This window comes from Vulpes lagopus, chromosome 6 (assembly GCF_018345385.1).
Source record: "Vulpes lagopus strain Blue_001 chromosome 6, ASM1834538v1, whole genome shotgun sequence".
NCBI lineage: Eukaryota > Metazoa > Chordata > Mammalia > Carnivora > Canidae > Vulpes > Vulpes lagopus.
Window position 1 is genome coordinate 65781962 of NC_054829.1, and position 9391 is coordinate 65791352.

At 46.0% G+C, this 9391-nt stretch overlaps 1 pseudogene; it reads right to left on the reverse strand.

Moving 5' to 3' along the window:
- Positions 1-2950: 2950 nt before the first annotated feature.
- LOC121492576 lies at positions 2951-9150 on the reverse strand (annotated as a pseudogene).
- Between the last annotated feature and the right edge of the window lie 241 nt (positions 9151-9391).

Sequence of the window (9391 nt, forward strand, 5' to 3'; positions counted from 1 at the left end):
TATTTTATTCTAATGTATCCTTATTTCTATTTTCTCAAGGCCTAAAGCTATGCCTACTGATTCATCATTCAATACATATTACTGGGTGAATTTGGTCTTACAATATATTCAAGAACAGAGATTTGTGTATAAAGGACTGTTTAGGGTGCCTTGAAGAAAAATGACTGAATGTGGTCTCTCTTCTTCCAAATGGAAAGATAAAGCAGGAAGAGCATAGCCTCTTCACTCAGAGATAAGGTATAATTTGATAAGACAGTAAAGATAAGATTTTCAACCACCCATTCCATCTTTCTTACTTGATATTTTTATTTTTTACTTATGTGATCAACTTTTTAATAAATGTCTGAATGTGACAAAGTAAGAATTATTTTTGTAGAGGTATATTTATTTTATGTAATTTTGTATTTTAGATTTTTTAATTTAATCTTACCACATTCTCTATCAACATCCCAATCCCAGAAACCAAATATTTAAAACACGTTTTGAGTTTTTACTTTCCTCCATAAATTTTTATATACATAGAAGATTTGTTATTATTGTTTGACAAAAATGAGATATTTCAGTTTCTGTATTATGTTCTTTTCTCTCAATAGTATCTTATGAAAAATTCTCTAAATCATTTAATCTAGGTATAATTCATTCTTTCAATGGCTATAAAATATTTCATGGTATGAATATAATTAATCAACTACTTCCAATGGATAGTATTTACTTTATATTCAGTTGTTTTTCCCACTATATATAAAAAAAAAACTTCATAGGGATTCACACAAAGGATACAAAACTACTGATACAAAGGGATACATGCACCCCAATATTTATAGCAGTATTATTAACAATAGCCAAATTATGAAAAGAGCCCAAATGCCCACTGTCTGATGAATAGATAAGGAAGATGTGATGTATATATATATATATATATATACACATATACATATATATATATATTACATCTTTACTTAGCTGTAAAAAAAGAATTAAATCTTGCCATTTGCAAGGATGTAAATTATGCAAAGTAAAATAAGTCAGAGAAAGACAAATTCCATATGATTTCACTCATGTGGAATTTAAGAAACAAAACAAATTAGCAAAGGGGAAAAAGAGAGAGAGACAAACTAAAAAACAGAATCCTAACTATGGGGAACAAACTGAAAGTTGCTGGATGGGAAGTGAATGAGGAGATGGCTTAAATGGATATTAAGGAGGGCACTTGTTGGAATAAGCCCTGGGTGTTAAATGTAACTAGTATTACACTATATGTTAACTAATCTGAATTTAATAAAAACTTGAAATGAAAGAAAGAAAGAAAGAAAAATGAAAGAAAATAAGTTTCATTGTTGTATGTATTTACCCCATTTTTTAAAATGATTTGTTAGTATGGAATACATTCTCAAGAGTGAATTTGATGGGTCAATGGTTTCTGCATTTTTAATTTTAAAAGATATTTCTAGATTGCTTTTGATAGAGGTACTAATAATTCATATTTTCTTGAATAATGAGTTTGCTTTCTCCACATTCCACATAATATATATGAATACATTTTGCTACTTTAGTGAGGCTAATATGTGAAAATATTTCTTATTGCTACTTAATTTATATTTTCCTGATAAATGGGATATTCAAGAATATTGTCTTTTCCTGTATTGGAACATTCGAATTTTCTCTCCTGTTTTGCCTCATTGTTTCATTTACCCATTTATTGTATTTATTTTCCCCCTTTGGTTCCATTTTTGCAATTTGTCTGAAGATTTTTTTCATATTATAGCTCTTAACGTATTTTTGTGCCCAAGATTGTGAATCTGAGAAACCACCAAGGAGCCAACACCGATGCAAGTACATGAGGGTTTATTAACAAGCTTGAGCTTGGGTCCAAGTATACCCAACACAGCAGAGCAGGGACTTGGACCCCAAGGTGGGTTACAGCTGGGCTTTTATGGGCTGGTCTAGGGGATTGCCAGAAGGGGTGGAGGAATTTCTTAAGTTCTGTTTTCATTCCGATATGGGACTTCCTGCCACGGGTGTTAAGCTCTGTTCTCATTCTGATATGGGGCTTTCAAGGGCACTAGGCGGTTTTTCCTGTAACCAAAGTAGGGTAAAGTTCAGCTCTTATTCACAGGGGTACAGCCTTAGGTAGCTGTACTTGTGCTAATGCTGAACTTGAGGTGGAATGGCCTTAATTTTCTCAGCCCCACATTTCCCCCTCTCAGAGGAACCTAAGAAAGGACCCAATCATGGGTCCAGGTTGGTCCCAGAGTGAGCCAGGGGGAATGATTAAACCAGGATTGGAACCAACCTTGTTGCTCTTCTCATTCCCGTTTATGTCTAGCCAAACCTTCTGACTTTTGCCATAGATTCTCGGACTATTCCTGAGTGGTCAGTGAAGAAGCAACATTCCCCGTTTAAGGCAGCACATAACCGCCCCCCTTGTTGTAAGAAGACTAAGTCTAATTGTGGAGGCCTTGAAAAATTAAGGCCATCCCACATAAAGTTTAGCATTAGCACAAGTACAGACATCTTAGGTCCCTGTGAATAAGAGCTGAACTTTACAGGAAAAACTGCAGAATGTCCTCAATGTCCCCGGCAGGGAATCCCATATCAGAAAGACAACAGAGCTCAGAATTGCCCTGGGCAGAGAATCCCATATCAGAAAGACAACAGGGCCCATACCTGTGGTAGAAAGTCCCATATTAGAATGAGAACAGAGCTTAATGCCCTTGAAAGCCCCGTATCAGAATGTAAACAGAACTTGAGAAATTCCTCCACCCCTTCTGAAAATCCCCTGGACCAGCCTATAAAAAACCCAGCTGTAACCCACTTCGGGGTCCAAGTCCCTGCTCCGCTGTGTTGGGTAAACTTGGACCCAAGCTCGAGCTTGCTAATAAACCCTCGTGCGCTTGCATCGGTGTTGGCTCCTTGGTAGTTTCTCGGATTCGCAATCTTGGGCACAACACTAATCCCCTCCTGTTTTGAAGGACAGCCTCAGACTGGGGAGTTCTGGAACAAAGTCCTTGAGAAACGCATGAGGGTCAGCTGGCGGGACGTGGGTGTAGTGGACCCAGGGAGTAATCCCGTCGACCTTGAGAGCGGTGGGAGTGGTCAGGGTCATGATGTAGGGTCCCTTCTAGCGAGGTTGAAGTGTCTGGTGTTGGTATCTCCGCATGTACACCCAGTCACCCGGCCGATATTGATGGGAGTCCGGGGGTGGCCCAGTCTCATAAAGGGCCCTCAGCTTAGGCCACACCTGCTCATGGGTTCGTTGTAACATTTGGAGGGAGAAAAGGAGTTGGTGATCATCAAACTCAGCAAGCACTTTAGGTTTTGAATTGGGGATAATAGGTGGAGGAATACCGAACATGATCTTATAGGGTGTCAGTCCCATCTTATGTGGGGAGTTCCTCACCCTATATAGGGCGAAGGGGAGGAGAGTCACCCAGTCCCTGCCAGTCTCCAGGGCTAATTTAGTTAAGGTCTCCCTTAATGTTCTGTTCATCCTCTCTACCTGTCCTGAGCTCTGGGGCCTATACCCACAATGTCATTTCCAATCTGCCCCAAGTACTAGTGCCACTCCCCGTGTTACCTTAGAGATGAATCCTGGGCCGTTGTCTGATCCAATCTTAACAGGAAAACCATACCTCGGTAAGATGTCTTCCAGGATTTCTTGGTCACGGTCTGTGCTGTTTCATGTTTGGTGGGAAATGCCTCTGTCCATCCTGAAAAATATCTACAGACACTAGTAAATACCTGTATCCATATTTTCTAGGTTTTACCTCAGTGAAGTCCACTTCCCAGTAGGCTCCTGGGCGGTCCCCTCAGAGCCGGGTGCCCAGGTTAGATCCATGGGTGGTGGCATTAGTTAACTGGCATGGGTGGCAGCTCACCACAATCTGCTCGATCTTTGCTTGAGAGTCTTTAATAGTGATCTTTGCATGTCGTATGAGGTCTTCCATCTTCCTTGTCCCCATGTGAGTACTCCGATGCATTCTGGATAGGCCTCGTCGTCCCAGTCCCCCTGGCAGGGTGATGCTGGAGTCTGCGGCCCTCCACCAGCCACACAAGCACTGGGTCACAGGCAAGCATTTGATCCAGTGTAAGTCAGCATCAGTATAGTTGGGGTGTCCGGCAGGGTCGGTGCCCCCGGATTGGGTCACGTGGTTGCTAAGACCTGGGTCACCAAAAGGGCCACCTTCTTTGCTTTTAAGTCAGCTCGCCGGTTTCCCCTGGCTATTGGAATGTCTGCCTTCTGGTGCCCCGGACCGTGGATGAGGGCCAGGGCCTTGGGCAGCCAGAGGCCCTCGGGAGTTCAAGAATCTCCGTTTTGTTTTGAACAGTCCTTCCCTCTGCTGTCAGGAGCCCCCTCTCCCTGTGAAGGGCTCTGTGGATGTGAGCGGAGGCGAGGGCGGACCTGCTGGCGGGGTAGATGTTTATTCATTTACCTTCCCCCATGGTCAGCACCTTGGCCAGTGCGGTCAGTTCTGCCCGTTGAGCCCAGGTTCCCACCACCAATGGCTCCGCCCAGACGGTCTCCGTCTCCATGGTTACGGCTGCCCCCATGTATCTGACTCCTTCTCAGACAAAACTGCTGCCATCCATGTACCAGGTGGCGTCTGCATTTGGCAGTGGCTGGTCCTGGAGATCAGCTCTGATTCCATGCACCTACACCAAAATTTCTTGACAGTCATGCAGAGGGGGGTCCCAGTCTGGGTTAGGGAATAGTGTTGCCAGATTCGGGGTTGTTGGTGGCTTGAATACAATTCTGGTGGGGTTTAGCAGCAGGCCCTGATAATGGGTCAGACGGGCATTGCAGATCCAGTGGTCTGGGGCTGTTTGAGTGCCCCTTCAATAGCATGTGGGGTGGTAACATGCAGTTCTGGTCCCATGGCTGGCTTGTCTGCATCCTTGACCATAGTGGCTGCGCAGCAATAATTTTTAAGCATGGGGGCCATCCAGCGGCCACCGTGTCCAGCTTTTTGGAGAGATAGGCTATGGGTCTCTTCTAGGGACCTAATTACTGGACAAGGACCCCTTTTGCCACCCCGTCTTTCTCATCCACATATAGGTAGAAGGGCTTGGTTAGGCCAGGCAACCCGAGAGCTGGGGCAGACAGCAGGGCCTGTTTAAGGTCATTAAAGTCTCTGTTCATGGCCTCTGTCCATTCAAAATTTTGCTGGTGCCTGGTGGCCTCATAGAGAGGTCTGGCCATCTTAGCAAAACCCAGAATCCATAATTGACAGAATCCTGCTGACCCCAAGAATTCACATACCTGGTGGACGGTTTGTGGCTGTGGGATCCTTAGGACAGTTTCCTTCCGCGCATCCGTCAACCATCTTTGTCCATCCTTTAATTTGTACCCAAGGTAGCTCACCTCTGCTCTGCACATCTGGCCTTTTTTAGTTGAGGCCCGGTATCCTAGAGCCGCTATTGTCTGGAGCAAGTCCCTAGTGCCTCGCCAGCATGTGTCCTGGTGCTCTGCCACCAACAGGATATCATCTACATATTGCAATAAGGTCAAATGAGGGTGCTCAGAACAGAACTCACCCAAGTCTTCGTGTAAGGCCTCATCGAAGATGGTCGGTGAATTTTTGAATCCTTGTAATAGTCGAGTCCAGGTGAGCTGGCCATTGATGCCTTTCTCAGGGTCCATCCATTTATTTTTTTTTCAATTTTTTTTATTTATTTATAATAAGTCACATAGAGAGAGAGAGAGAGAGAGAGAGAGAGAGGCAGAGACACAGGCAGAGGGAGAAGCAGGCTCCATGCACTGGGAGCCCGATGTGGGATTCGATCCCGGGTCTCCAGGATCGCGCCCTGGGCCAGAGGCAGGCGCCAAACCGCTGCGCCACCCAGGGATCCCCGGGTCCATCCATTTAAAGGTGAAGAGGTCTTGGCTCTTGGGTGCTAAAGGCAGGCTGAAAAAGGCGTCTTTTAAATCTAATACCGTATCCCAACTTTTGTCTGGAGGCAAGGTGGAGAGGAGGGTGTATGGGTTTGGGACTCTAGGGTGCATATCCTCTACTGACCGGCTGACTTCCCTTAAGTCCTGGACTGGCTTATAATCATTACAGTGTGGTTTCCGTACCAGCAACAAGGGAGTGTTCCATGCCGATTGGCAAGGCCTCAATATGCCCGAGTCCAGTAGTCGCCATTTGTGGGGTGTGATTCCCCTACGTGCTACGACAGGCATGGGGTATTGGCGGACCCTGACAGGGTCTACCCCCGGCTTTAGTTCTATGTATATGGCTGGTCGGTGCCGGGCCAGCCCAATTCCCCCAGTTTCTGCCCATGCTGGGGGAAAATCCTGTAGCCAATGGTCAATGTCAGTCATTGGGGCTGAGGGCATTTGGTGGAGATGATATTCATCCTCTAAATTCAGGACAAGCACCTGAATTGGGTGCCCCTCCTTGTTTAGGATTTTTGCTCCTTTGGGATGGAAGCAAATTTGTGCCCCCATCTTGGTGAGCAAATCCCGACTTAATAATGCGTAGGGACACTCAGGGATGACCATGAAGGAGTGGGATACCTGGCCCATGCCGAGATCCACAGTTCTTCGGGTAGTCCATGAGTACTCTTTGGTGCCCATGGCCCCTTGCACCCATGAAGTCTTGCTTGCCAATTTCCCCTGGTGGTGTAATAAAATCGAATGTTGTGTCCCAGTGTCCACTAGGAATTCAACGGGTTGCCCCTCCACTCTGAGAGTTACCTTGGGCTCGGGGAGGTGTGCTGAACCCCGACTCCCCTAGTCGTCTAGGTCCTCCATCTCCAAGATCTTCATAGGGGCCTTAGATTTTTGTTAGAGCAGTCTTTTACCCAGTGGCCTTCTTCTTTGCAATAAGCACATTGGTTTTTGTTTAGTTTAGGGCACTCCCAACAGGGACCAGGGCCATCCTCCTTACCTGTCCCTGAAGCCAGCTTCTTGAGGTGCCTCCGTTTTTCCTGTAGGTTGTCCATGGTTGTGGCCAGCAGGATCTTGGCCAGGTTTTGGGTCTGTCGGTCACTTAGTTTGGTCTGTTGCTCTTCCAGACTTTCTCTATTATTATAGACTCTTTCTGCTGCTATTACTAAATCCTGCAAGCTCTTCTCTCCTAGTCTCTCTACTCTTTGCAATTTCTTTTTAATGTCTGGAGTGGCCTGGTTAACAAAAACCATGATAATTGTGGCCTTTGTTTCTGGGGCTTCTGGGTTCATAGGGGTGTACTGCATAAAAGCCTCTATGACTCTCTCTAAGAAGGCTGCTGGACTCTCATCCTTACCCTGTCTTACATCATATACCTTGGCCAGATTGGTCAGCTTATGCGCAGCAGCCTGGAGACCTGCTCTTAGAGTCTGGAGGTGGACCTGGAGTCTCTTCTTACCTTCAGCCGAATTGTAGTCCCAGGGAGGGCAGGATAAGAGGAAGGCAGTGATTATGAGGTCTGTCAGTCTGTTTTTGAGTCAGCTGTCTGTCCTTTCCCAGTACAGACTTCCAGGCTTCCACTTGAATTCATTCTCTCTCTTTGGTGGTGGAGAGAACCTGCAAGAGCTGTTGGCAGTCATCCCAAGTAAGCTGGTGGGTAAAGAGAACAGTATCTAAAAGCCTGATTAGATCTTTTGGATTATCAGAGAACTTTGCATTCTGGGTTTTCCAATTATATAAATCACTGGTGGAGAATGGCCAATATAACATTAGCTGTCTGTCAGTCTTGTCAGGGGGCCCCATGGCCCGGAGGGGAAGGGCGGTGGAGTCCGCTGGCCCCACTTTTGTTAGTGGGGCTGCCCGGTGGGCCTGTCCGTGTGTCCCCGCTGCTGGCCTGCACACAGGGACTCCCTCGTCAGGGAGGGGGGCGCCCCTTCTGCAGCCTCTGGTGCCTCCAATGGAGGGGCGGAAGGGGGAGGGGTGCCTGGTAGGGCGGCGGAGAATCAGGTCTTCCGGGGAGGAATCCTGGAAGATCGGATAAAGGGGCATTTTGGTCTTAGAATCAGTCTCCTTCTCGGCCTTTCGCAGGGCTAGAACCTTGGTAGGTTCTGCTTTGGGGGACAAAAATGGTTTTAGCCAAGGAGGGGATTCTTGATCATGTCCTTCCAGGCCAGGATGTAGGGCACCTGGTCAGGGTGGCCGTCTGGTTTGTCCCTGAAGATCACAGCCTTAACCTGTAAGATAATAGGTAGGTGGAAAGTTCCTTCTTGGGGCCATCCCACGTCAAAGGTTGGCCATTCTGACATGGAGTAAGTCTGAAATTTCCCTCTCCGTATGTCTGTGCTCAGATTATGAGCTCTTTCCCTAACGTCTGAGAAGTGGGAGAGCATAAGAGACAGGGGAGTGGTTTGTGTCTGCCCCATTGTGTCCCCCGTCCACACCAAGCACAGTTATGACAGTTAACAAAAGCACAGTAACACAGATGAGCATTCCAGTGCGGCCGTGGAGACAAAACAGAAAGTAAACTGAAGGGCTGGCTGTCCGCCCTGCTTGCAGATGAGGACCTCATCCTCCAGGCGGGGGCAAGGGACGTCTCCCAAGACCCCCGTCCACGGCCGGCCAGCACGTACGCCTAAGCCAATGTCGACCCAATACAGATTGGAATTCCTACAGGTAAAAATACAGTTTAGAGCTCTCAGAGAATATGTTAGTGTATAGAAATGCCACTGACTTCTGGGCATTGATTTTGTATCCTACCACACTGCCAAATTGCTGTATGAGTTCTAGCAATCTTGGGGTGGAGGCTTTTGGGTTTTCTATGTAGAGTATCATGTCATCTGCGAAGAGGGAGAGTTTGATTTCTTCTTTGCCAATTTGAATGCCTTTTATCTCTTTTTGTTGTCTGATTGCTGAGGCTAGGACTTCCAGAACTATGTTGAATAGCAGTGGTGAGAGTGGACATCCCTGTCTTGTTCCTGATCTTAGGGGAAAGGCTCCCAGTGCTTCCCCACTGAGAATGATATTTGCTGTGGGCTTTTCGTAGATGGCTTTTAAGATGTGAAGGAAAGTTCCCTCTATCCCAACACTCTGAAGAGTTTTGATCAGGAATGGATGCTGTATTTTGTCAAATGCTTTCTCTGCATCTATTGAGAGGATCATATGGTTCTTGGTTTTTCTCTTGCTGATATGATCAATCACATTGATTGTTTTACTAGTGTTGAACGAGCCTTGCATCCCGGGGATAAATCCCACTTGGTCATGGCGAATAATCTTCTTAGTGTATTGTTGACTCCTATTGGATAGTATCTTGTTGAGAATTTTTGCATCCATTTTCATCAGGGATATTGGTCTATAATTCTCCTTTTTGGTGGGGTCTTTGGTTTTGGAATTAAGGTGATGCAGGCCTCATAGAGTTTGGAAGTACTCCATCTCTTTCTATCTTTCCGAACAGCTTTAGTAGAATAGGTATGGTTTCTTCTTTAAACGTTTGATAGAACTCCC